This window comes from Anomaloglossus baeobatrachus, chromosome 9 (assembly GCF_048569485.1).
Source record: "Anomaloglossus baeobatrachus isolate aAnoBae1 chromosome 9, aAnoBae1.hap1, whole genome shotgun sequence".
NCBI lineage: Eukaryota > Metazoa > Chordata > Amphibia > Anura > Aromobatidae > Anomaloglossus > Anomaloglossus baeobatrachus.
The window spans coordinates 165,132,052-165,158,277 of NC_134361.1; the positions used below are offsets into that span (position 1 = coordinate 165,132,052).

The 26,226-nt window shown below is 47.7% G+C and overlaps 14 non-coding genes and 4 pseudogenes across 14 annotated transcripts; all 18 read left to right on the forward strand.

The window, feature by feature from the left end:
• Positions 1-1,290: 1,290 nt before the first annotated feature.
• On the forward strand, positions 1,291-1,481 carry LOC142252141 (U2 spliceosomal RNA). Its single transcript, XR_012725532.1, has one exon. It is a non-coding gene; the product is annotated as a U2 spliceosomal RNA (small nuclear RNA).
• Positions 1,482-2,869: 1,388 nt separating this feature from the next.
• LOC142252708 (U2 spliceosomal RNA) lies at positions 2,870-3,060 on the forward strand. Its single transcript, XR_012726077.1, has one exon. It is a non-coding gene; the product is annotated as a U2 spliceosomal RNA (small nuclear RNA).
• Positions 3,061-4,448: 1,388 nt separating this feature from the next.
• LOC142252709 (U2 spliceosomal RNA) lies at positions 4,449-4,639 on the forward strand. The gene has a single exon (XR_012726078.1). It is a non-coding gene; the product is annotated as a U2 spliceosomal RNA (small nuclear RNA).
• A 1,593-nt stretch (positions 4,640-6,232) lies between these two features.
• LOC142253330 (U2 spliceosomal RNA) lies at positions 6,233-6,417 on the forward strand. The gene has a single exon (XR_012726630.1). It is a non-coding gene; the product is annotated as a U2 spliceosomal RNA (small nuclear RNA).
• A 1,388-nt stretch (positions 6,418-7,805) lies between these two features.
• LOC142253728 (U2 spliceosomal RNA) lies at positions 7,806-7,947 on the forward strand (annotated as a pseudogene).
• A 701-nt stretch (positions 7,948-8,648) lies between these two features.
• Positions 8,649-8,841, forward strand: LOC142253112 (U2 spliceosomal RNA). The gene has a single exon (XR_012726432.1). It is a non-coding gene; the product is annotated as a U2 spliceosomal RNA (small nuclear RNA).
• A 1,388-nt stretch (positions 8,842-10,229) lies between these two features.
• On the forward strand, positions 10,230-10,420 carry LOC142252710 (U2 spliceosomal RNA). Its single transcript, XR_012726079.1, has one exon. It is a non-coding gene; the product is annotated as a U2 spliceosomal RNA (small nuclear RNA).
• Positions 10,421-11,808: 1,388 nt separating this feature from the next.
• LOC142252711 (U2 spliceosomal RNA) lies at positions 11,809-11,999 on the forward strand. The gene has a single exon (XR_012726080.1). It is a non-coding gene; the product is annotated as a U2 spliceosomal RNA (small nuclear RNA).
• A 1,388-nt stretch (positions 12,000-13,387) lies between these two features.
• Positions 13,388-13,578, forward strand: LOC142252712 (U2 spliceosomal RNA). Its single transcript, XR_012726081.1, has one exon. It is a non-coding gene; the product is annotated as a U2 spliceosomal RNA (small nuclear RNA).
• Positions 13,579-15,171: 1,593 nt separating this feature from the next.
• On the forward strand, positions 15,172-15,356 carry LOC142253331 (U2 spliceosomal RNA). Its single transcript, XR_012726631.1, has one exon. It is a non-coding gene; the product is annotated as a U2 spliceosomal RNA (small nuclear RNA).
• A 1,388-nt stretch (positions 15,357-16,744) lies between these two features.
• On the forward strand, positions 16,745-16,886 carry LOC142253729 (U2 spliceosomal RNA; annotated as a pseudogene).
• A 701-nt stretch (positions 16,887-17,587) lies between these two features.
• On the forward strand, positions 17,588-17,780 carry LOC142253113 (U2 spliceosomal RNA). Its single transcript, XR_012726433.1, has one exon. It is a non-coding gene; the product is annotated as a U2 spliceosomal RNA (small nuclear RNA).
• Positions 17,781-19,168: 1,388 nt separating this feature from the next.
• On the forward strand, positions 19,169-19,359 carry LOC142252713 (U2 spliceosomal RNA). The gene has a single exon (XR_012726082.1). It is a non-coding gene; the product is annotated as a U2 spliceosomal RNA (small nuclear RNA).
• Positions 19,360-20,747: 1,388 nt separating this feature from the next.
• On the forward strand, positions 20,748-20,938 carry LOC142252714 (U2 spliceosomal RNA). The gene has a single exon (XR_012726083.1). It is a non-coding gene; the product is annotated as a U2 spliceosomal RNA (small nuclear RNA).
• A 1,388-nt stretch (positions 20,939-22,326) lies between these two features.
• On the forward strand, positions 22,327-22,468 carry LOC142253731 (U2 spliceosomal RNA; annotated as a pseudogene).
• Positions 22,469-23,169: 701 nt separating this feature from the next.
• Positions 23,170-23,362, forward strand: LOC142253114 (U2 spliceosomal RNA). The gene has a single exon (XR_012726434.1). It is a non-coding gene; the product is annotated as a U2 spliceosomal RNA (small nuclear RNA).
• Positions 23,363-24,750: 1,388 nt separating this feature from the next.
• LOC142253732 (U2 spliceosomal RNA) lies at positions 24,751-24,892 on the forward strand (annotated as a pseudogene).
• Positions 24,893-25,593: 701 nt separating this feature from the next.
• Positions 25,594-25,786, forward strand: LOC142253115 (U2 spliceosomal RNA). The gene has a single exon (XR_012726435.1). It is a non-coding gene; the product is annotated as a U2 spliceosomal RNA (small nuclear RNA).
• The last annotated feature ends 440 nt before the right edge of the window (positions 25,787-26,226 follow it).

A 26,226-nucleotide genomic window follows, 5' to 3' on the forward strand; every position in this document is an offset into this window, starting at 1 on the left:
TTTGGCCCATTCACTTTTCACACTTCCTCCTTTTGTTTTTTATCTTTCACACTTTTGACTTTCTTTATTCATCCAAATAGCAAACTCATCACCACTCAACCTGACCAACTCGGCTATGTCCCGTGCTGCAGTTCTCTGTCTTATCTAGATCATTTGCAATTGAATGGAATAGATCCCTTTTGGACAAAGTGGATTCACCTGCTGCTGCAGTGACCACAGGTGTGATAAGATCTAGAATTGGCATCTGGTGCGATCTCTCCGCTTCCACTCCAAAGAAAGTTACCTGTTTATTCCTATCATGCATTGGTTTTTGGGGTTTTCTTTGAGTAATGATGATCTCTTTAGTAGTCTGTTGGCGCCCTCTCCTGGAGGAATAGTTTGCTTGCTCTTGGACATTCTAAAAGAGAGGTCATGATAGACATTGAGCTTCTGAGCTCAATTGGGGACAGTCATGGGTGATGAATGTTTGCAACCTGCTGCAAAGCCTCATACCGCAATATAAGGAACGTCAAATACTAAGAAAGGGCGGCCTATGAAAGAATTACTACTTTCAATAAGTACACTTAAACGGCTAATTGGGAATAGAAAAACTGTAAAAAGCCCTCTGAGAAAGCCCCCCTCTAACCTTTGATAGTAAGTTTTTCTGTAGTCTGCCTGTTGATGTATTTTCCGTTTGAACTGTGCACAACATGAAGAGACGGAACACTGGCGGCTTGTCACAATGCCCCCGCTGACATCACAATAGCGCTGCTGCCTAGAAAACAAGCTGCGCAGCAGAAGTTGTTCTTTGGGTGGGAGGGTGGGCTAGTGTAAGGAGGGGGCAAGCTCTTTTTTTCCCGGGTGGTAGGGGGATGACAGGAGAAGGGATGCGGGTGGTGAGAAGGGTACAGAGGGCAGGGTTTGGGGGCTGGGAAGGAAAGGGAAAAGATTAGGGTTTGGGGATGATGAAAGGGCTTTCTACGGGTAAGGATGGCAAAGGGTGGCAGTGACGGAAAGTCAGGCAACCTGTCCTGTCCGTCTTTTTGTATCGTGAATTGGAAAGACTGCAAGGGGGAGGGGAGTTGCTTGCGCCCTAAAGGAGGAGTTATTCAGATTCATTGCAGTGGGGGGCGGCGGCTGCAAAACGCACCATTCTTCTTGTTTTTGCTCTGCAAAGCAGCCTTTTCAAGGGTTGGCTTGGGTGACAAAATGTCTTCTGTAGGCGTGGGTTTGTCTCCCTCTCGCTCTCTCTCCCTAAGATGTGTCCGGCATAGGCCAGGGTGCCACTCGAGGCCCAAACCAATTCTGGTTATCGCTTCTCGGCCTTTTGGCTAAGATCAAGTGTAGTATCTGTTCTTATCAGTTTAATATCTGATACGTCCCCTATCTGGGGACCATATATTAAATGGATTTTTAGAACAGGGAGATGGAAAAAGAGCTTGCTCTGTCCACTCCACGCATTGACCTGGTATTGCAGTACCTCCAGGAACGGTGCACCCCTTCTTAACCCAGTTTCCAAAAGCAGAACTCAATTCACCTGATTCATATTAGCCCGGTTTAATGAATTGGAAGAAAGCATACGTCTTCATATGCACCTCAATTTGGCCCATTCACTTTTCACACTTCCTCCTTTTGTTTTTTATCTTTCACACTTTTGACTTTCTTTATTCATCCAAATAGCAAACTCATCACCACTCAACCTGACCAACTCGGCTATGTCCCGTGCTGCAGTTCTCTGTCTTATCTAGATCATTTGCAATTGAATGGAATAGATCCCTTTTGGACAAAGTGGATTCACCTGCTGCTGCAGTGACCACAGGTGTGATAAGATCTAGAATTGGCATCTGGTGCGATCTCTCCGCTTCCACTCCAAAGAAAGTTACCTGTTTATTCCTATCATGCATTGGTTTTTGGGGTTTTCTTTGAGTAATGATGATCTCTTTAGTAGTCTGTTGGCGCCCTCTCCTGGAGGAATAGTTTGCTTGCTCTTGGACATTCTAAAAGAGAGGTCATGATAGACATTGAGCTTCTGAGCTCAATTGGGGACAGTCATGGGTGATGAATGTTTGCAACCTGCTGCAAAGCCTCATACCGCAATATAAGGAACGTCAAATACTAAGAAAGGGCGGCCTATGAAAGAATTACTACTTTCAATAAGTACACTTAAACGGCTAATTGGGAATAGAAAAACTGTAAAAAGCCCTCTGAGAAAGCCCCCCTCTAACCTTTGATAGTAAGTTTTTCTGTAGTCTGCCTGTTGATGTATTTTCCGTTTGAACTGTGCACAACATGAAGAGACGGAACACTGGCGGCTTGTCACAATGCCCCCGCTGACATCACAATAGCGCTGCTGCCTAGAAAACAAGCTGCGCAGCAGAAGTTGTTCTTTGGGTGGGAGGGTGGGCTAGTGTAAGGAGGGGGCAAGCTCTTTTTTTCCCGGGTGGTAGGGGGATGACAGGAGAAGGGATGCGGGTGGTGAGAAGGGTACAGAGGGCAGGGTTTGGGGGCTGGGAAGGAAAGGGAAAAGATTAGGGTTTGGGGATGATGAAAGGGCTTTCTACGGGTAAGGATGGCAAAGGGTGGCAGTGACGGAAAGTCAGGCAACCTGTCCTGTCCGTCTTTTTGTATCGTGAATTGGAAAGACTGCAAGGGGGAGGGGAGTTGCTTGCGCCCTAAAGGAGGAGTTATTCAGATTCATTGCAGTGGGGGGCGGCGGCTGCAAAACGCACCATTCTTCTTGTTTTTGCTCTGCAAAGCAGCCTTTTCAAGGGTTGGCTTGGGTGACAAAATGTCTTCTGTAGGCGTGGGTTTGTCTCCCTCTCGCTCTCTCTCCCTAAGATGTGTCCGGCATAGGCCAGGGTGCCACTCGAGGCCCAAACCAATTCTGGTTATCGCTTCTCGGCCTTTTGGCTAAGATCAAGTGTAGTATCTGTTCTTATCAGTTTAATATCTGATACGTCCCCTATCTGGGGACCATATATTAAATGGATTTTTAGAACAGGGAGATGGAAAAAGAGCTTGCTCTGTCCACTCCACGCATTGACCTGGTATTGCAGTACCTCCAGGACCGGTGCACCCCTTCTTAACCCAGTTTCCAAAAGCAGAACTCAATTCACCTGATTCATATTAGCCCGGTTTAATGAATTGGAAGAAAGCATACGTCTTCATATGCACCTCAATTTGGCCCATTCACTTTTCACACTTCCTCCTTTTGTTTTTTATCTTTCACACTTTTGACTTTCTTTATTCATCCAAATAGCAAACTCATCACCACTCAACCTGACCAACTCGGCTATGTCCCGTGCTGCAGTTCTCTGTCTTATCTAGATCATTTGCAATTGAATGGAATAGATCCCTTTTGGACAAAGTGGATTCACCTGCTGCTGCAGTGACCACAGGTGTGATAAGATCTAGAATTGGCATCTGGTGCGATCTCTCCGCTTCCACTCCAAAGAAAGTTACCTGTTTATTCCTATCATGCATTGGTTTTTGGGGTTTTCTTTGAGTAATGATGATCTCTTTAGTAGTCTGTTGGCGCCCTCTCCTGGAGGAATAGTTTGCTTGCTCTTGGACATTCTAAAAGAGAGGTCATGATAGACATTGAGCTTCTGAGCTCAATTGGGGACAGTCATGGGTGATGAATGTTTGCAACCTGCTGCAAAGCCTCATACCGCAATATAAGGAACGTCAAATACTAAGAAAGGGCGGCCTATGAAAGAATTACTACTTTCAATAAGTACACTTAAACGGCTAATTGGGAATAGAAAAACTGTAAAAAGCCCTCTGAGAAAGCCCCCCTCTAACCTTTGATAGTAAGTTTTTCTGTAGTCTGCCTGTTGATGTATTTTCCGTTTGAACTGTGCACAACATGAAGAGACGGAACACTGGCGGCTTGTCACAATGCCCCCGCTGACATCACAATAGCGCTGCTGCCTAGAAAACAAGCTGCGCAGCAGAAGTTGTTCTTTGGGTGGGAGGGTGGGCTAGTGTAAGGAGGGGGCAAGCTCTTTTTTTCCCGGGTGGTAGGGGGATGACAGGAGAAGGGATGCGGGTGGTGAGAAGGGTACAGAGGGCAGGGTTTGGGGGCTGGGAAGGAAAGGGAAAAGATTAGGGTTTGGGGATGATGAAAGGGCTTTCTACGGGTAAGGATGGCAAAGGGTGGCAGTGACGGAAAGTCAGGCAACCTGTCCTGTCCGTCTTTTTGTATCGTGAATTGGAAAGACTGCAAGGGGGAGGGGAGTTGCTTGCGCCCTAAAGGAGGAGTTATTCAGATTCATTGCAGTGGGGGGCGGCGGCTGCAAAACGCACCATTCTTCTTGTTTTTGCTCTGCAAAGCAGCCTTTTCAAGGGTTGGCTTGGGTGACAAAATGTCTTCTGTAGGCGTGGGTTTGTCTCCCTCTCGCTCTCTCTCCCTAAGATGTGTCCGGCATAGGCCAGGGTGCCACTCGAGGCCCAAACCAATTCTGGTTATCGCTTCTCGGCCTTTTGGCTAAGATCAAGTGTAGTATCTGTTCTTATCAGTTTAATATCTGATACGTCCCCTATCTGGGGACCATATATTAAATGGATTTTTAGAACAGGGAGATGGAAAAAGAGCTTGCTCTGTCCACTCCACGCATTGACCTGGTATTGCAGTACCTCCAGGACCGGTGCACCCCTTCTTAACCCAGTTTCCAAAAGCAGAACTCAATTCACCTGATTCATATTAGCCCGGTTTAATGAATTGGAAGAAAGCATACGTCTTCATATGCACCTCAATTTGGCCCATTCACTTTTCACACTTCCTCCTTTTGTTTTTTATCTTTCACACTTTTGACTTTCTTTATTCATCCAAATAGCAAACTCATCACCACTCAACCTGACCAACTCGGCTATGTCCCGTGCTGCAGTTCTCTGTCTTATCTAGATCATTTGCAATTGAATGGAATAGATCCCTTTTGGACAAAGTGGATTCACCTGCTGCTGCAGTGACCACAGGTGTGATAAGATCTAGAATTGGCATCTGGTGCGATCTCTCCGCTTCCACTCCAAAGAAAGTTACCTGTTTATTCCTATCATGCATTGGTTTTTGGGGTTTTCTTTGAGTAATGATGATCTCTTTAGTAGTCTGTTGGCGCCCTCTCCTGGAGGAATAGTTTGCTTGCTCTTGGACATTCTAAAAGAGAGGTCATGATAGACATTGAGCTTCTGAGCTCAATTGGGGACAGTCATGGGTGATGAATGTTTGCAACCTGCTGCAAAGCCTCATACCGCAATATAAGGAACGTCAAATACTAAGAAAGGGCGGCCTATGAAAGAATTACTACTTTCAATAAGTACACTTAAACGGCTAATTGGGAATAGAAAAACTGTAAAAAGCCCTCTGAGAAAGCCCCCCTCTAACCTTTGATAGTAAGTTTTTCTGTAGTCTGCCTGTTGATGTATTTTCCGTTTGAACTGTGCACAACATGAAGAGACGGAACACTGGCGGCTTGTCACAATGCCCCCGCTGACATCACAATAGCGCTGCTGCCTAGAAAACAAGCTGCGCAGCAGAAGTTGTTCTTTGGGTGGGAGGGTGGGCTAGTGTAAGGAGGGGGCAAGCTCTTTTTTTCCCGGGTGGTAGGGGGATGACAGGAGAAGGGATGCGGGTGGTGAGAAGGGTACAGAGGGCAGGGTTTGGGGGCTGGGAAGGAAAGGGAAAAGATTAGGGTTTGGGGATGATGAAAGGGCTTTCTACGGGTAAGGATGGCAAAGGGTGGCAGTGACGGAAAGTCAGGCAACCTGTCCTGTCCGTCTTTTTGTATCGTGAATTGGAAAGACTGCAAGGGGGAGGGGAGTTGCTTGCGCCCTAAAGGAGGAGTTATTCAGATTCATTGCAGTGGGGGGCGGCGGCTGCAAAACGCACCATTCTTCTTGTTTTTGCTCTGCAAAGCAGCCTTTTCAAGGGTTGGCTTGGGTGACAAAATGTCTTCTGTAGGCGTGGGTTTGTCTCCCTCTCGCTCTCTCTCCCTAAGATGTGTCCGGCATAGGCCAGGGTGCCACTCGAGGCCCAAACCAATTCTGGTTATCGCTTCTCGGCCTTTTGGCTAAGATCAAGTGTAGTCCCTTCATTGGGTTTGCCTTGGTCTTGGCTGGGAGGGGCCCGGGCTTGCACAACCGCCGGCCTCGGGGATTGTTGCGCCTTTTGGTGCTTACGTCCCCTTATGGCTGGTGGTTCCTGGGCTCGGGAGGCGATCACCTGCGGCACTGCGCTTTTGTGTGGTGGCCGATGACCGTTTTCTGAAATTTGCGGATGAAATCTCATCTGTTCTTATCAGTTTAATATCTGATACGTCCCCTATCTGGGGACCATATATTAAATGGATTTTTAGAACAGGGAGATGGAAAAAGAGCTTGCTCTGTCCACTCCACGCATTGACCTGGTATTGCAGTACCTCCAGGACCGGTGCACCCCTTCTTAACCCAGTTTCCAAAAGCAGAACTCAATTCACCTGATTCATATTAGCCCGGTTTAATGAATTGGAAGAAAGCATACGTCTTCATATGCACCTCAATTTGGCCAATTCACTTTTCACACTTCCTCCTTTTGTTTTTTATCTTTCACACTTTTGACTTTCTTTATTCATCCAAATAGCAAACTCATCACCACTCAACCTGACCAACTCGGCTATGTCCCGTGCTGCAGTTCTCTGTCTTATCTAGATCATTTGCAATTGAATGGAATAGATCCCTTTTGGACAAAGTGGATTCACCTGCTGCTGCAGTGACCACAGGTGTGATAAGATCTAGAATTGGCATCTGGTGCGATCTCTCCGCTTCCACTCCAAAGAAAGTTACCTGTTTATTCCTATCATGCATTGGTTTTTGGGGTTTTCTTTGAGTAATGATGATCTCTTTAGTAGTCTGTTGGCGCCCTCTCCTGGAGGAATAGTTTGCTTGCTCTTGGACATTCTAAAAGAGAGGTCATGATAGACATTGAGCTTCTGAGCTCAATTGGGGACAGTCATGGGTGATGAATGTTTGCAACCTGCTGCAAAGCCTCATACCGCAATATAAGGAACGTCAAATACTAAGAAAGGGCGGCCTATGAAAGAATTACTACTTTCAATAAGTACACTTAAACGGCTAATTGGGAATAGAAAAACTGTAAAAAGCCCTCTGAGAAAGCCCCCCTCTAACCTTTGATAGTAAGTTTTTCTGTAGTCTGCCTGTTGATGTATTTTCCGTTTGAACTGTGCACAACATGAAGAGACGGAACACTGGCGGCTTGTCACAATGCCCCCGCTGACATCACAATAGCGCTGCTGCCTAGAAAACAAGCTGCGCAGCAGAAGTTGTTCTTTGGGTGGGAGGGTGGGCTAGTGTAAGGAGGGGGCAAGCTCTTTTTTTCCCGGGTGGTAGGGGGATGACAGGAGAAGGGATGCGGGTGGTGAGAAGGGTACAGAGGGCAGGGTTTGGGGGCTGGGAAGGAAAGGGAAAAGATTAGGGTTTGGGGATGATGAAAGGGCTTTCTACGGGTAAGGATGGCAAAGGGTGGCAGTGACGGAAAGTCAGGCAACCTGTCCTGTCCGTCTTTTTGTATCGTGAATTGGAAAGACTGCAAGGGGGAGGGGAGTTGCTTGCGCCCTAAAGGAGGAGTTATTCAGATTCATTGCAGTGGGGGGCGGCGGCTGCAAAACGCACCATTCTTCTTGTTTTTGCTCTGCAAAGCAGCCTTTTCAAGGGTTGGCTTGGGTGACAAAATGTCTTCTGTAGGCGTGGGTTTGTCTCCCTCTCGCTCTCTCTCCCTAAGATGTGTCCGGCATAGGCCAGGGTGCCACTCGAGGCCCAAACCAATTCTGGTTATCGCTTCTCGGCCTTTTGGCTAAGATCAAGTGTAGTATCGTTCGAAAAGGTGGTTTAAGGCTCCGGCCACCTTAGTACAATGATGCAATGCACACTGGAAGGTTGCGCTTGTTAGTACTTTGGGAGGATAGTATATCCATCTAGAGGAAACCATGGCCCTACCAGGATCGAGGCTATTAGACTGAGTAAGTGTGGGGGCTATGGTGCAATGTGCCCCAGGATTGACGACCCTGGAGTGAGTCTGAGCTTGCTGGCTTTGGACCCCGGCAAGCCTTGGGCTCTGTAGCACACCGTACCTTGCCCTTTCATACTTTCTGAGCATATTGCTCTATCCCGGCCTTCTGGCTAGGAAGGGAAATTTTTATAATCATGGTCGGAGGTCCGTTCAGCTTTGGGCTGAGAAACCAACACCCGGTTGGAGGTCCGGGTCAGCTTCGGCTGAGAAACCAACACCCGGTTGGAGGTCCGGGTCAGCTTCGGCTGAGAAACCAACACCCGGTTGGAGGTCCGGGTCAGCTTCGGCTGAGAAACCAACACCCGGTTGGAGGTCCTGTTAGCCTTGGGCTGAGAAACCAACACCGGTTGACGGTCCGGGCAGTTTCGGCTGCGAAACCAACAACTAGTAGCTCTCTACTCCACTTGGGTAAGATGCCTGGGTGGACGCTGGGAGCAACGACAAGGCTCAACCAGGCTTCGGCTTGGGGGAGCACCGAAGATCCCTGACCCTTGCTGTGGCCTTCTGGCTCGGAGCGACGGGGTTGATTTTTGGGGACCCTCTCCTCACGGAGGGGTCCACACGAATCCTAGCCTTTGCACTGTTTTTGGTGTGACTTCGGTCATGCATTTTTTGCGGTGCTTTGGAAAGCTTCATTAAATCAAAAATCTGTTCTTATCAGTTTAATATCTGATACGTCCCCTATCTGGGGACCATATATTAAATGGATTTTTAGAACAGGGAGATGGAAAAAGAGCTTGCTCTGTCCACTCCACGCATTGACCTGGTATTGCAGTACCTCCAGGACCGGTGCACCCCTTCTTAACCCAGTTTCCAAAAGCAGAACTCAATTCACCTGATTCATATTAGCCCGGTTTAATGAATTGGAAGAAAGCATACGTCTTCATATGCACCTCAATTTGGCCCATTCACTTTTCACACTTCCTCCTTTTGTTTTTTATCTTTCACACTTTTGACTTTCTTTATTCATCCAAATAGCAAACTCATCACCACTCAACCTGACCAACTCGGCTATGTCCCGTGCTGCAGTTCTCTGTCTTATCTAGATCATTTGCAATTGAATGGAATAGATCCCTTTTGGACAAAGTGGATTCACCTGCTGCTGCAGTGACCACAGGTGTGATAAGATCTAGAATTGGCATCTGGTGCGATCTCTCCGCTTCCACTCCAAAGAAAGTTACCTGTTTATTCCTATCATGCATTGGTTTTTGGGGTTTTCTTTGAGTAATGATGATCTCTTTAGTAGTCTGTTGGCGCCCTCTCCTGGAGGAATAGTTTGCTTGCTCTTGGACATTCTAAAAGAGAGGTCATGATAGACATTGAGCTTCTGAGCTCAATTGGGGACAGTCATGGGTGATGAATGTTTGCAACCTGCTGCAAAGCCTCATACCGCAATATAAGGAACGTCAAATACTAAGAAAGGGCGGCCTATGAAAGAATTACTACTTTCAATAAGTACACTTAAACGGCTAATTGGGAATAGAAAAACTGTAAAAAGCCCTCTGAGAAAGCCCCCCTCTAACCTTTGATAGTAAGTTTTTCTGTAGTCTGCCTGTTGATGTATTTTCCGTTTGAACTGTGCACAACATGAAGAGACGGAACACTGGCGGCTTGTCACAATGCCCCCGCTGACATCACAATAGCGCTGCTGCCTAGAAAACAAGCTGCGCAGCAGAAGTTGTTCTTTGGGTGGGAGGGTGGGATAGTGTAAGGAGGGGGCAAGCTCTTTTTTTCCCGGGTGGTAGGGGGATGACAGGAGAAGGGATGCGGGTGGTGAGAAGGGTACAGAGGGCAGGGTTTGGGGGCTGGGAAGGAAAGGGAAAAGATTAGGGTTTGGGGATGATGAAAGGGCTTTCTACGGGTAAGGATGGCAAAGGGTGGCAGTGACGGAAAGTCAGGCAACCTGTCCTGTCCGTCTTTTTGTATCGTGAATTGGAAAGACTGCAAGGGGGAGGGGAGTTGCTTGCGCCCTAAAGGAGGAGTTATTCAGATTCATTGCAGTGGGGGGCGGCGGCTGCAAAACGCACCATTCTTCTTGTTTTTGCTCTGCAAAGCAGCCTTTTCAAGGGTTGGCTTGGGTGACAAAATGTCTTCTGTAGGCGTGGGTTTGTCTCCCTCTCGCTCTCTCTCCCTAAGATGTGTCCGGCATAGGCCAGGGTGCCACTCGAGGCCCAAACCAATTCTGGTTATCGCTTCTCGGCCTTTTGGCTAAGATCAAGTGTAGTATCTGTTCTTATCAGTTTAATATCTGATACGTCCCCTATCTGGGGACCATATATTAAATGGATTTTTAGAACAGGGAGATGGAAAAAGAGCTTGCTCTGTCCACTCCACGCATTGACCTGGTATTGCAGTACCTCCAGGACCGGTGCACCCCTTCTTAACCCAGTTTCCAAAAGCAGAACTCAATTCACCTGATTCATATTAGCCCGGTTTAATGAATTGGAAGAAAGCATACGTCTTCATATGCACCTCAATTTGGCCCATTCACTTTTCACACTTCCTCCTTTTGTTTTTTATCTTTCACACTTTTGACTTTCTTTATTCATCCAAATAGCAAACTCATCACCACTCAACCTGACCAACTCGGCTATGTCCCGTGCTGCAGTTCTCTGTCTTATCTAGATCATTTGCAATTGAATGGAATAGATCCCTTTTGGACAAAGTGGATTCACCTGCTGCTGCAGTGACCACAGGTGTGATAAGATCTAGAATTGGCATCTGGTGCGATCTCTCCGCTTCCACTCCAAAGAAAGTTACCTGTTTATTCCTATCATGCATTGGTTTTTGGGGTTTTCTTTGAGTAATGATGATCTCTTTAGTAGTCTGTTGGCGCCCTCTCCTGGAGGAATAGTTTGCTTGCTCTTGGACATTCTAAAAGAGAGGTCATGATAGACATTGAGCTTCTGAGCTCAATTGGGGACAGTCATGGGTGATGAATGTTTGCAACCTGCTGCAAAGCCTCATACCGCAATATAAGGAACGTCAAATACTAAGAAAGGGCGGCCTATGAAAGAATTACTACTTTCAATAAGTACACTTAAACGGCTAATTGGGAATAGAAAAACTGTAAAAAGCCCTCTGAGAAAGCCCCCCTCTAACCTTTGATAGTAAGTTTTTCTGTAGTCTGCCTGTTGATGTATTTTCCGTTTGAACTGTGCACAACATGAAGAGACGGAACACTGGCGGCTTGTCACAATGCCCCCGCTGACATCACAATAGCGCTGCTGCCTAGAAAACAAGCTGCGCAGCAGAAGTTGTTCTTTGGGTGGGAGGGTGGGCTAGTGTAAGGAGGGGGCAAGCTCTTTTTTTCCCGGGTGGTAGGGGGATGACAGGAGAAGGGATGCGGGTGGTGAGAAGGGTACAGAGGGCAGGGTTTGGGGGCTGGGAAGGAAAGGGAAAAGATTAGGGTTTGGGGATGATGAAAGGGCTTTCTACGGGTAAGGATGGCAAAGGGTGGCAGTGACGGAAAGTCAGGCAACCTGTCCTGTCCGTCTTTTTGTATCGTGAATTGGAAAGACTGCAAGGGGGAGGGGAGTTGCTTGCGCCCTAAAGGAGGAGTTATTCAGATTCATTGCAGTGGGGGGCGGCGGCTGCAAAACGCACCATTCTTCTTGTTTTTGCTCTGCAAAGCAGCCTTTTCAAGGGTTGGCTTGGGTGACAAAATGTCTTCTGTAGGCGTGGGTTTGTCTCCCTCTCGCTCTCTCTCCCTAAGATGTGTCCGGCATAGGCCAGGGTGCCACTCGAGGCCCAAACCAATTCTGGTTATCGCTTCTCGGCCTTTTGGCTAAGATCAAGTGTAGTATCTGTTCTTATCAGTTTAATATCTGATACGTCCCCTATCTGGGGACCATATATTAAATGGATTTTTAGAACAGGGAGATGGAAAAAGAGCTTGCTCTGTCCACTCCACGCATTGACCTGGTATTGCAGTACCTCCAGGACCGGTGCACCCCTTCTTAACCCAGTTTCCAAAAGCAGAACTCAATTCACCTGATTCATATTAGCCCGGTTTAATGAATTGGAAGAAAGCATACGTCTTCATATGCACCTCAATTTGGCCCATTCACTTTTCACACTTCCTCCTTTTGTTTTTTATCTTTCACACTTTTGACTTTCTTTATTCATCCAAATAGCAAACTCATCACCACTCAACCTGACCAACTCGGCTATGTCCCGTGCTGCAGTTCTCTGTCTTATCTAGATCATTTGCAATTGAATGGAATAGATCCCTTTTGGACAAAGTGGATTCACCTGCTGCTGCAGTGACCACAGGTGTGATAAGATCTAGAATTGGCATCTGGTGCGATCTCTCCGCTTCCACTCCAAAGAAAGTTACCTGTTTATTCCTATCATGCATTGGTTTTTGGGGTTTTCTTTGAGTAATGATGATCTCTTTAGTAGTCTGTTGGCGCCCTCTCCTGGAGGAATAGTTTGCTTGCTCTTGGACATTCTAAAAGAGAGGTCATGATAGACATTGAGCTTCTGAGCTCAATTGGGGACAGTCATGGGTGATGAATGTTTGCAACCTGCTGCAAAGCCTCATACCGCAATATAAGGAACGTCAAATACTAAGAAAGGGCGGCCTATGAAAGAATTACTACTTTCAATAAGTACACTTAAACGGCTAATTGGGAATAGAAAAACTGTAAAAAGCCCTCTGAGAAAGCCCCCCTCTAACCTTTGATAGTAAGTTTTTCTGTAGTCTGCCTGTTGATGTATTTTCCGTTTGAACTGTGCACAACATGAAGAGACGGAACACTGGCGGCTTGTCACAATGCCCCCGCTGACATCACAATAGCGCTGCTGCCTAGAAAACAAGCTGCGCAGCAGAAGTTGTTCTTTGGGTGGGAGGGTGGGCTAGTGTAAGGAGGGGGCAAGCTCTTTTTTTCCCGGGTGGTAGGGGGATGACAGGAGAAGGGATGCGGGTGGTGAGAAGGGTACAGAGGGCAGGGTTTGGGGGCTGGGAAGGAAAGGGAAAAGATTAGGGTTTGGGGATGATGAAAGGGCTTTCTACGGGTAAGGATGGCAAAGGGTGGCAGTGACGGAAAGTCAGGCAACCTGTCCTGTCCGTCTTTTTGTATCGTGAATTGGAAAGACTGCAAGGGGGAGGGGAGTTGCTTGCGCCCTAAAGGAGGAGTTATTCAGATTCATTGCAGTGGGGGGCGGCGGCTGCAAAACGCACCATTCTTCTTGTTTTTGCTCTGCAAAGCAGCCTTTTCAAGGGTTGGCTTGGGTGACAAAATGTCTTCTGTAGGCGTGGGTTTGTCTCCCTCTCGCTCTCTCTCCCTAAGATGTGTCCGGCATAGGCCAGGGTGCCACTCGAGGCCCAAACCAATTCTGGTTATCGCTTCTCGGCCTTTTGGCTAAGATCAAGTGTAGTATCTGTTCTTATCAGTTTAATATCTGATACGTCCCCTATCTGGGGACCATATATTAAATGGATTTTTAGAACAGGGAGATGGAAAAAGAGCTTGCTCTGTCCACTCCACGCATTGACCTGGTATTGCAGTACCTCCAGGACCGGTGCACCCCTTCTTAACCCAGTTTCCAAAAGCAGAACTCAATTCACCTGATTCATATTAGCCCGGTTTAATGAATTGGAAGAAAGCATACGTCTTCATATGCACCTCAATTTGGCCCATTCACTTTTCACACTTCCTCCTTTTGTTTTTTATCTTTCACACTTTTGACTTTCTTTATTCATCCAAATAGCAAACTCATCACCACTCAACCTGACCAACTCGGCTATGTCCCGTGCTGCAGTTCTCTGTCTTATCTAGATCATTTGCAATTGAATGGAATAGATCCCTTTTGGACAAAGTGGATTCACCTGCTGCTGCAGTGACCACAGGTGTGATAAGATCTAGAATTGGCATCTGGTGCGATCTCTCCGCTTCCACTCCAAAGAAAGTTACCTGTTTATTCCTATCATGCATTGGTTTTTGGGGTTTTCTTTGAGTAATGATGATCTCTTTAGTAGTCTGTTGGCGCCCTCTCCTGGAGGAATAGTTTGCTTGCTCTTGGACATTCTAAAAGAGAGGTCATGATAGACATTGAGCTTCTGAGCTCAATTGGGGACAGTCATGGGTGATGAATGTTTGCAACCTGCTGCAAAGCCTCATACCGCAATATAAGGAACGTCAAATACTAAGAAAGGGCGGCCTATGAAAGAATTACTACTTTCAATAAGTACACTTAAACGGCTAATTGGGAATAGAAAAACTGTAAAAAGCCCTCTGAGAAAGCCCCCCTCTAACCTTTGATAGTAAGTTTTTCTGTAGTCTGCCTGTTGATGTATTTTCCGTTTGAACTGTGCACAACATGAAGAGACGGAACACTGGCGGCTTGTCACAATGCCCCCGCTGACATCACAATAGCGCTGCTGCCTAGAAAACAAGCTGCGCAGCAGAAGTTGTTCTTTGGGTGGGAGGGTGGGCTAGTGTAAGGAGGGGGCAAGCTCTTTTTTTCCCGGGTGGTAGGGGGATGACAGGAGAAGGGATGCGGGTGGTGAGAAGGGTACAGAGGGCAGGGTTTGGGGGCTGGGAAGGAAAGGGAAAAGATTAGGGTTTGGGGATGATGAAAGGGCTTTCTACGGGTAAGGATGGCAAAGGGTGGCAGTGACGGAAAGTCAGGCAACCTGTCCTGTCCGTCTTTTTGTATCGTGAATTGGAAAGACTGCAAGGGGGAGGGGAGTTGCTTGCGCCCTAAAGGAGGAGTTATTCAGATTCATTGCAGTGGGGGGCGGCGGCTGCAAAACGCACCATTCTTCTTGTTTTTGCTCTGCAAAGCAGCCTTTTCAAGGGTTGGCTTGGGTGACAAAATGTCTTCTGTAGGCGTGGGTTTGTCTCCCTCTCGCTCTCTCTCCCTAAGATGTGTCCGGCATAGGCCAGGGTGCCACTCGAGGCCCAAACCAATTCTGGTTATCGCTTCTCGGCCTTTTGGCTAAGATCAAGTGTAGTCCCTTCATTGGGTTTGCCTTGGTCTTGGCTGGGAGGGGCCCGGGCTTGCACAACCGCCGGCCTCGGGGATTGTTGCGCCTTTTGGTGCTTACGTCCCCTTATGGCTGGTGGTTCCTGGGCTCGGGAGGCGATCACCTGCGGCACTGCGCTTTTGTGTGGTGGCCGATGACCGTTTTCTGAAATTTGCGGATGAAATCTCATCTGTTCTTATCAGTTTAATATCTGATACGTCCCCTATCTGGGGACCATATATTAAATGGATTTTTAGAACAGGGAGATGGAAAAAGAGCTTGCTCTGTCCACTCCACGCATTGACCTGGTATTGCAGTACCTCCAGGACCGGTGCACCCCTTCTTAACCCAGTTTCCAAAAGCAGAACTCAATTCACCTGATTCATATTAGCCCGGTTTAATGAATTGGAAGAAAGCATACGTCTTCATATGCACCTCAATTTGGCCAATTCACTTTTCACACTTCCTCCTTTTGTTTTTTATCTTTCACACTTTTGACTTTCTTTATTCATCCAAATAGCAAACTCATCACCACTCAACCTGACCAACTCGGCTATGTCCCGTGCTGCAGTTCTCTGTCTTATCTAGATCATTTGCAATTGAATGGAATAGATCCCTTTTGGACAAAGTGGATTCACCTGCTGCTGCAGTGACCACAGGTGTGATAAGATCTAGAATTGGCATCTGGTGCGATCTCTCCGCTTCCACTCCAAAGAAAGTTACCTGTTTATTCCTATCATGCATTGGTTTTTGGGGTTTTCTTTGAGTAATGATGATCTCTTTAGTAGTCTGTTGGCGCCCTCTCCTGGAGGAATAGTTTGCTTGCTCTTGGACATTCTAAAAGAGAGGTCATGATAGACATTGAGCTTCTGAGCTCAATTGGGGACAGTCATGGGTGATGAATGTTTGCAACCTGCTGCAAAGCCTCATACCGCAATATAAGGAACGTCAAATACTAAGAAAGGGCGGCCTATGAAAGAATTACTACTTTCAATAAGTACACTTAAACGGCTAATTGGGAATAGAAAAACTGTAAAAAGCCCTCTGAGAAAGCCCCCCTCTAACCTTTGATAGTAAGTTTTTCTGTAGTCTGCCTGTTGATGTATTTTCCGTTTGAACTGTGCACAACATGAAGAGACGGAACACTGGCGGCTTGTCACAATGCCCCCGCTGACATCACAATAGCGCTGCTGCCTAGAAAACAAGCTGCGCAGCAGAAGTTGTTCTTTGGGTGGGAGGGTGGGCTAGTGTAAGGAGGGGGCAAGCTCTTTTTTTCCCGGGTGGTAGGGGGATGACAGGAGAAGGGATGCGGGTGGTGAGAAGGGTACAGAGGGCAGGGTTTGGGGGCTGGGAAGGAAAGGGAAAAGATTAGGGTTTGGGGATGATGAAAGGGCTTTCTACGGGTAAGGATGGCAAAGGGTGGCAGTGACGGAAAGTCAGGCAACCTGTCCTGTCCGTCTTTTTGTATCGTGAATTGGAAAGACTGCAAGGGGGAGGGGAGTTGCTTGCGCCCTAAAGGAGGAGTTATTCAGATTCATTGCAGTGGGGGGCGGCGGCTGCAAAACGCACCATTCTTCTTGTTTTTGCTCTGCAAAGCAGCCTTTTCAAGGGTTGGCTTGGGTGACAAAATGTCTTCTGTAGGCGTGGGTTTGTCTCCCTCTCGCTCTCTCTCCCTAAGATGTGTCCGGCATAGGCCAGGGTGCCACTCGAGGCCCAAACCAATTCTGGTTATCGCTTCTCGGCCTTTTGGCTAAGATCAAGTGTAGTATCGTTCGAAAAGGTGGTTTAAGGCTCCGGCCACCTTAGTACAATGATGCAATGCACACTGGAAGGTTGCGCTTGTTAGTACTTTGGGAGGATAGTATATCCATCTAGAGGAAACCATGGCCCTACCAGGATCGAGGCTATTAGACTGAGTAAGTGTGGGGGCTATGGTGCAATGTGCCCCAGGATTGACGACCCTGGAGTGAGTCTGAGCTTGCTGGCTTTGGACCCCGGCAAGCCTTGGGCTCTGTAGCACACCGTACCTTGCCCTTTCATACTTTCTGAGCATATTGCTCTATCCCGGCCTTCTGGCTAGGAAGGGAAATTTTTATAATCATGGTCGGAGGTCCGTTCAGCTTTGGGCTGAGAAACCAACACCCGGTTGGAGGTCCGGGTCAGCTTCGGCTGAGAAACCAACACCCGGTTGGAGGTCCGGGTCAGCTTCGGCTGAGAAACCAACACCCGGTTGGAGGTCCGGGTCAGCTTCGGCTGAGAAACCAACACCCGGTTGGAGGTCCGGTTAGCCTTGGGCTGAGAAACCAACACCGGTTGACGGTCCGGGCAGTTTCGGCTGCGAAACCAACAACTAGTAGCTCTCTACTCCACTTGGGTAAGATGCCTGGGTGGACGCTGGGAGCAACGACAAGGCTCAACCAGGCTTCGGCTTGGGGGAGCACCGAAGATCCCTGACCCTTGCTGTGGCCTTCTGGCTCGGAGCGACGGGGTTGATTTTTGGGGACCCTCTCCTCACGGAGGGGTCCACACGAATCCTAGCCTTTGCACTGTTTTTGGTGTGACTTCGGTCATGCATTTTTTGCGGTGCTTTGGAAAGCTTCATTAAATCAAAAATCTGTTCTTATCAGTTTAATATCTGATACGTCCCCTATCTGGGGACCATATATTAAATGGATTTTTAGAACAGGGAGATGGAAAAAGAGCTTGCTCTGTCCACTCCACGCATTGACCTGGTATTGCAGTACCTCCAGGACCGGTGCACCCCTTCTTAACCCAGTTTCCAAAAGCAGAACTCAATTCACCTGATTCATATTAGCCCGGTTTAATGAATTGGAAGAAAGCATACGTCTTCATATGCACCTCAATTTGGCCCATTCACTTTTCACACTTCCTCCTTTTGTTTTTTATCTTTCACACTTTTGACTTTCTTTATTCATCCAAATAGCAAACTCATCACCACTCAACCTGACCAACTCGGCTATGTCCCGTGCTGCAGTTCTCTGTCTTATCTAGATCATTTGCAATTGAATGGAATAGATCCCTTTTGGACAAAGTGGATTCACCTGCTGCTGCAGTGACCACAGGTGTGATAAGATCTAGAATTGGCATCTGGTGCGATCTCTCCGCTTCCACTCCAAAGAAAGTTACCTGTTTATTCCTATCATGCATTGGTTTTTGGGGTTTTCTTTGAGTAATGATGATCTCTTTAGTAGTCTGTTGGCGCCCTCTCCTGGAGGAATAGTTTGCTTGCTCTTGGACATTCTAAAAGAGAGGTCATGATAGACATTGAGCTTCTGAGCTCAATTGGGGACAGTCATGGGTGATGAATGTTTGCAACCTGCTGCAAAGCCTCATACCGCAATATAAGGAACGTCAAATACTAAGAAAGGGCGGCCTATGAAAGAATTACTACTTTCAATAAGTACACTTAAACGGCTAATTGGGAATAGAAAAACTGTAAAAAGCCCTCTGAGAAAGCCCCCCTCTAACCTTTGATAGTAAGTTTTTCTGTAGTCTGCCTGTTGATGTATTTTCCGTTTGAACTGTGCACAACATGAAGAGACGGAACACTGGCGGCTTGTCACAATGCCCCCGCTGACATCACAATAGCGCTGCTGCCTAGAAAACAAGCTGCGCAGCAGAAGTTGTTCTTTGGGTGGGAGGGTGGGATAGTGTAAGGAGGGGGCAAGCTCTTTTTTTCCCGGGTGGTAGGGGGATGACAGGAGAAGGGATGCGGGTGGTGAGAAGGGTACAGAGGGCAGGGTTTGGGGGCTGGGAAGGAAAGGGAAAAGATTAGGGTTTGGGGATGATGAAAGGGCTTTCTACGGGTAAGGATGGCAAAGGGTGGCAGTGACGGAAAGTCAGGCAACCTGTCCTGTCCGTCTTTTTGTATCGTGAATTGGAAAGACTGCAAGGGGGAGGGGAGTTGCTTGCGCCCTAAAGGAGGAGTTATTCAGATTCATTGCAGTGGGGGGCGGCGGCTGCAAAACGCACCATTCTTCTTGTTTTTGCTCTGCAAAGCAGCCTTTTCAAGGGTTGGCTTGGGTGACAAAATGTCTTCTGTAGGCGTGGGTTTGTCTCCCTCTCGCTCTCTCTCCCTAAGATGTGTCCGGCATAGGCCAGGGTGCCACTCGAGGCCCAAACCAATTCTGGTTATCGCTTCTCGGCCTTTTGGCTAAGATCAAGTGTAGTATCTGTTCTTATCAGTTTAATATCTGATACGTCCCCTATCTGGGGACCATATATTAAATGGATTTTTAGAACAGGGAGATGGAAAAAGAGCTTGCTCTGTCCACTCCACGCATTGACCTGGTATTGCAGTACCTCCAGGACCGGTGCACCCCTTCTTAACCCAGTTTCCAAAAGCAGAACTCAATTCACCTGATTCATATTAGCCCGGTTTAATGAATTGGAAGAAAGCATACGTCTTCATATGCACCTCAATTTGGCCCATTCACTTTTCACACTTCCTCCTTTTGTTTTTTATCTTTCACACTTTTGACTTTCTTTATTCATCCAAATAGCAAACTCATCACCACTCAACCTGACCAACTCGGCTATGTCCCGTGCTGCAGTTCTCTGTCTTATCTAGATCATTTGCAATTGAATGGAATAGATCCCTTTTGGACAAAGTGGATTCACCTGCTGCTGCAGTGACCACAGGTGTGATAAGATCTAGAATTGGCATCTGGTGCGATCTCTCCGCTTCCACTCCAAAGAAAGTTACCTGTTTATTCCTATCATGCATTGGTTTTTGGGGTTTTCTTTGAGTAATGATGATCTCTTTAGTAGTCTGTTGGCGCCCTCTCCTGGAGGAATAGTTTGCTTGCTCTTGGACATTCTAAAAGAGAGGTCATGATAGACATTGAGCTTCTGAGCTCAATTGGGGACAGTCATGGGTGATGAATGTTTGCAACCTGCTGCAAAGCCTCATACCGCAATATAAGGAACGTCAAATACTAAGAAAGGGCGGCCTATGAAAGAATTACTACTTTCAATAAGTACACTTAAACGGCTAATTGGGAATAGAAAAACTGTAAAAAGCCCTCTGAGAAAGCCCCCCTCTAACCTTTGATAGTAAGTTTTTCTGTAGTCTGCCTGTTGATGTATTTTCCGTTTGAACTGTGCACAACATGAAGAGACGGAACACTGGCGGCTTGTCACAATGCCCCCGCTGACATCACAATAGCGCTGCTGCCTAGAAAACAAGCTGCGCAGCAGAAGTTGTTCTTTGGGTGGGAGGGTGGGCTAGTGTAAGGAGGGGGCAAGCTCTTTTTTTCCCGGGTGGTAGGGGGATGACAGGAGAAGGGATGCGGGTGGTGAGAAGGGTACAGAGGGCAGGGTTTGGGGGCTGGGAAGGAAAGGGAAAAGATTAGGGTTTGGGGATGATGAAAGGGCTTTCTACGGGTAAGGATGGCAAAGGGTGGCAGTGACGGAAAGTCAGGCAACCTGTCCTGTCCGTCTTTTTGTATCGTGAATTGGAAAGACTGCAAGGGGGAGGGGAGTTGCTTGCGCCCTAAAGGAGGAGTTATTCAGATTCATTGCAGTGGGGGGCGGCGGCTGCAAAACGCACCATTCTTCTTGTTTTTGCTCTGCAAAGCAGCCTTTTCAAGGGTTGGCTTGGGTGACAAAATGTCTTCTGTAGGCGTGGGTTTGTCTCCCTCTCGCTCTCTCTCCCTAAGATGTGTCCGGCATAGGCCAGGGTGCCACTCGAGGCCCAAACCAATTCTGGTTATCGCTTCTCGGCCTTTTGGCTAAGATCAAGTGTAGTATCTGTTCTTATCAGTTTAATATCTGATACGTCCCCTATCTGGGGACCATATATTAAATGGATTTTTAGAACAGGGAGATGGAAAAAGAGCTTGCTCTGTCCACTCCACGCATTGACCTGGTATTGCAGTACCTCCAGGACCGGTGCACCCCTTCTTAACCCAGTTTCCAAAAGCAGAACTCAATTCACCTGATTCATATTAGCCCGGTTTAATGAATTGGAAGAAAGCATACGTCTTCATATGCACCTCAATTTGGCCCATTCACTTTTCACACTTCCTCCTTTTGTTTTTTATCTTTCACACTTTTGACTTTCTTTATTCATCCAAATAGCAAACTCATCACCACTCAACCTGACCAACTCGGCTATGTCCCGTGCTGCAGTTCTCTGTCTTATCTAGATCATTTGCAATTGAATGGAATAGATCCCTTTTGGACAAAGTGGATTCACCTGCTGCTGCAGTGACCACAGGTGTGATAAGATCTAGAATTGGCATCTGGTGCGATCTCTCCGCTTCCACTCCAAAGAAAGTTACCTGTTTATTCCTATCATGCATTGGTTTTTGGGGTTTTCTTTGAGTAATGATGATCTCTTTAGTAGTCTGTTGGCGCCCTCTCCTGGAGGAATAGTTTGCTTGCTCTTGGACATTCTAAAAGAGAGGTCATGATAGACATTGAGCTTCTGAGCTCAATTGGGGACAGTCATGGGTGATGAATGTTTGCAACCTGCTGCAAAGCCTCATACCGCAATATAAGGAACGTCAAATACTAAGAAAGGGCGGCCTATGAAAGAATTACTACTTTCAATAAGTACACTTAAACGGCTAATTGGGAATAGAAAAACTGTAAAAAGCCCTCTGAGAAAGCCCCCCTCTAACCTTTGATAGTAAGTTTTTCTGTAGTCTGCCTGTTGATGTATTTTCCGTTTGAACTGTGCACAACATGAAGAGACGGAACACTGGCGGCTTGTCACAATGCCCCCGCTGACATCACAATAGCGCTGCTGCCTAGAAAACAAGCTGCGCAGCAGAAGTTGTTCTTTGGGTGGGAGGGTGGGCTAGTGTAAGGAGGGGGCAAGCTCTTTTTTTCCCGGGTGGTAGGGGGATGACAGGAGAAGGGATGCGGGTGGTGAGAAGGGTACAGAGGGCAGGGTTTGGGGGCTGGGAAGGAAAGGGAAAAGATTAGGGTTTGGGGATGATGAAAGGGCTTTCTACGGGTAAGGATGGCAAAGGGTGGCAGTGACGGAAAGTCAGGCAACCTGTCCTGTCCGTCTTTTTGTATCGTGAATTGGAAAGACTGCAAGGGGGAGGGGAGTTGCTTGCGCCCTAAAGGAGGAGTTATTCAGATTCATTGCAGTGGGGGGCGGCGGCTGCAAAACGCACCATTCTTCTTGTTTTTGCTCTGCAAAGCAGCCTTTTCAAGGGTTGGTTTGGGTGACAAAATGTCTTCTGTAGGCGTGGGTTTGTCTCCCTCTCGCTCTCTCTCCCTAAGATGTGTCCGGCATAGGCCAGGGTGCCACTCGAGGCCCAAACCAATTCTGGTTATCGCTTCTCGGCCTTTTGGCTAAGATCAAGTGTAGTATCGTTCGAAAAGGTGGTTTAAGGCTCCGGCCACCTTAGTACAATGATGCAATGCACACTGGAAGGTTGCGCTTGTTAGTACTTTGGGAGGATAGTATATCCATCTAGAGGAAACCATGGCCCTACCAGGATCGAGGCTATTAGACTGAGTAAGTGTGGGGGCTATGGTGCAATGTGCCCCAGGATTGACGACCCTGGAGTGAGTCTGAGCTTGCTGGCTTTGGACCCCGGCAAGCCTTGGGCTCTGTAGCACACCGTACCTTGCCCTTTCATACTTTCTGAGCATATTGCTCTATCCCGGCCTTCTGGCTAGGAAGGGAAATTTTTATAATCATGGTCGGAGGTCCGTTCAGCTTTGGGCTGAGAAACCAACACCCGGTTGGAGGTCCGGGTCAGCTTCGGCTGAGAAACCAACACCCGGTTGGAGGTCCGGGTCAGCTTCGGCTGAGAAACCAACACCCGGTTGGAGGTCCGGGTCAGCTTCGGCTGAGAAACCAACACCCGGTTGGAGGTCCGGTTAGCCTTGGGCTGAGAAACCAACACCGGTTGACGGTCCGGGCAGTTTCGGCTGCGAAACCAACAACTAGTAGCTCTCTACTCCACTTGGGTAAGATGCCTGGGTGGACGCTGGGAGCAACGACAAGGCTCAACCAGGCTTCGGCTTGGGGGAGCACCGAAGATCCCTGACCCTTGCTGTGGCCTTCTGGCTCGGAGGGACGGGGTTGATTTTTGGGGACCCTCTCCTCACGGAGGGGTCCACACGAATCCTAGCCTTTGCACTGTTTTTGGTGTGACTTCGGTCATGCATTTTTTGCGGTGCTTTGGAAAGCTTCATTAAATCAAAAATCTGTTCTTATCAGTTTAATATCTGATACGTCCCCTATCTGGGGACCATATATTAAATGGATTTTTAGAACAGGGAGATGGAAAAAGAGCTTGCTCTGTCCACTCCACGCATTGACCTGGTATTGCAGTACCTCCAGGACCGGTGCACCCCTTCTTAACCCAGTTTCCAAAAGCAGAACTCAATTCACCTGATTCATATTAGCCCGGTTTAATGAATTGGAAGAAAGCATACGTCTTCATATGCACCTCAATTTGGCCCATTCACTTTTCACACTTCCTCCTTTTGTTTTTTATCTTTCACACTTTTGACTTTCTTTATTCATCCAAATAGCAAACTCATCACCACTCAACCTGACCAACTCGGCTATGTCCCGTGCTGCAGTTCTCTGTCTTATCTAGATCATTTGCAATTGAATGGAATAGATCCCTTTTGGACAAAGTGGATTCACCTGCTGCTGCAGTGACCACAGGTGTGATAAGATCTAGAATTGGCATCTGGTGCGATCTCTCCGCTTCCACTCCAAAGAAAGTTACCTGTTTATTCCTATCATGCATTGGTTTTTGGGGTTTTCTTTGAGTAATGATGATCTCTTTAGTAGTCTGTTGGCGCCCTCTCCTGGAGGAATAGTTTGCTTGCTCTTGGACATTCTAAAAGAGAGGTCATGATAGACATTGAGCTTCTGAGCTCAATTGGGGACAGTCATGGGTGATGAATGTTTGCAACCTGCTGCAAAGCCTCATACCGCAATATAAGGAACGTCAAATACTAAGAAAGGGCGGCCTATGAAAGAATTACTACTTTCAATAAGTACACTTAAACGGCTAATTGGGAATAGAAAAACTGTAAAAAGCCCTCTGAGAAAGCCCCCCTCTAACCTTTGATAGTAAGTTTTTCTGTAGTCTGCCTGTTGATGTATTTTCCGTTTGAACTGTGCACAACATGAAGAGACGGAACACTGGCGGCTTGTCACAATGCCCCCGCTGACATCACAATAGCGCTGCTGCCTAGAAAACAAGCTGCGCAGCAGAAGTTGTTCTTTGGGTGGGAGGGTGGGCTAGTGTAAGGAGGGGGCAAGCTCTTTTTTTCCCGGGTGGTAGGGGGATGACAGGAGAAGGGATGCGGGTGGTGAGAAGGGTACAGAGGGCAGGGTTTGGGGGCTGGGAAGGAAAGGGAAAAGATTAGGGTTTGGGGATGATGAAAGGGCTTTCTACGGGTAAGGATGGCAAAGGGTGGCAGTGACGGAAAGTCAGGCAACCTGTCCTGTCCGTCTTTTTGTATCGTGAATTGGAAAGACTGCAAGGGGGAGGGGAGTTGCTTGCGCCCTAAAGGAGGAGTTATTCAGATTCATTGCAGTGGGGGGCGGCGGCTGCAAAACGCACCATTCTTCTTGTTTTTGCTCTGCAAAGCAGCCTTTTCAAGGGTTGGCTTGGGTGACAAAATGTCTTCTGTAGGCGTGGGTTTGTCTCCCTCTCGCTCTCTCTCCCTAAGATGTGTCCGGCATAGGCCAGGGTGCCACTCGAGGCCCAAACCAATTCTGGTTATCGCTTCTCGGCCTTTTGGCTAAGATCAAGTGTAGTATCGTTCGAAAAGGTGGTTTAAGGCTCCGGCCACCTTAGTACAATGATGCAATGCACACTGGAAGGTTGCGCTTGTTAGTACTTTGGGAGGATAGTATATCCATCTAGAGGAAACCATGGCCCTACCAGGATCGAGGCTATTAGACTGAGTAAGTGTGGGGGCTATGGTGCAATGTGCCCCAGGATTGACGACCCTGGAGTGAGTCTGAGCTTGCTGGCTTTGGACCCCGGCAAGCCTTGGGCTCTGTAGCACACCGTACCTTGCCCTTTCATACTTTCTGAGCATATTGCTCTATCCCGGCCTTCTGGCTAGGAAGGGAAATTTTTATAATCATGGTCGGAGGTCCGTTCAGCTTTGGGCTGAGAAACCAACACCCGGTTGGAGGTCCGGGTCAGCTTCGGCTGAGAAACCAACACCCGGTTGGAGGTCCGGGTCAGCTTCGGCTGAGAAACCAACACCCGGTTGGAGGTCCGGGTCAGCTTCGGCTGAGAAACCAACACCCGGTTGGAGGTCCGGTTAGCCTTGGGCTGAGAAACCAACACCGGTTGACGGTCCGGGCAGTTTCGGCTGCGAAACCAACAACTAGTAGCTCTCTACTCCACTTGGGTAAGATGCCTGGGTGGACGCTGGGAGCAACGACAAGGCTCAACCAGGCTTCGGCTTGGGGGAGCACCGAAGATCCCTGACCCTTGCTGTGGCCTTCTGGCTCGGAGGGACGGGGTTGATTTTTGGGGACCCTCTCCTCACGGAGGGGTCCACACGAATCCTAGCCTTTGCACTGTTTTTGGTGTGACTTCGGTCATGCATTTTTTGCGGTGCTTTGGAAAGCTTCATTAAATCAAAAATCTGTTCTTATCAGTTTAATATCTGATACGTCCCCTATCTGGGGACCATATATTAAATGGATTTTTAGAACAGGGAGATGGAAAAAGAGCTTGCTCTGTCCACTCCACGCATTGACCTGGTATTGCAGTACCTCCAGGACCGGTGCACCCCTTCTTAACCCAGTTTCCAAAAGCAGAACTCAATTCACCTGATTCATATTAGCCCGGTTTAATGAATTGGAAGAAAGCATACGTCTTCATATGCACCTCAATTTGGCCCATTCACTTTTCACACTTCCTCCTTTTGTTTTTTATCTTTCACACTTTTGACTTTCTTTATTCATCCAAATAGCAAACTCATCACCACTCAACCTGACCAACTCGGCTATGTCCCGTGCTGCAGTTCTCTGTCTTATCTAGATCATTTGCAATTGAATGGAATAGATCCCTTTTGGACAAAGTGGATTCACCTGCTGCTGCAGTGACCACAGGTGTGATAAGATCTAGAATTGGCATCTGGTGCGATCTCTCCGCTTCCACTCCAAAGAAAGTTACCTGTTTATTCCTATCATGCATTGGTTTTTGGGGTTTTCTTTGAGTAATGATGATCTCTT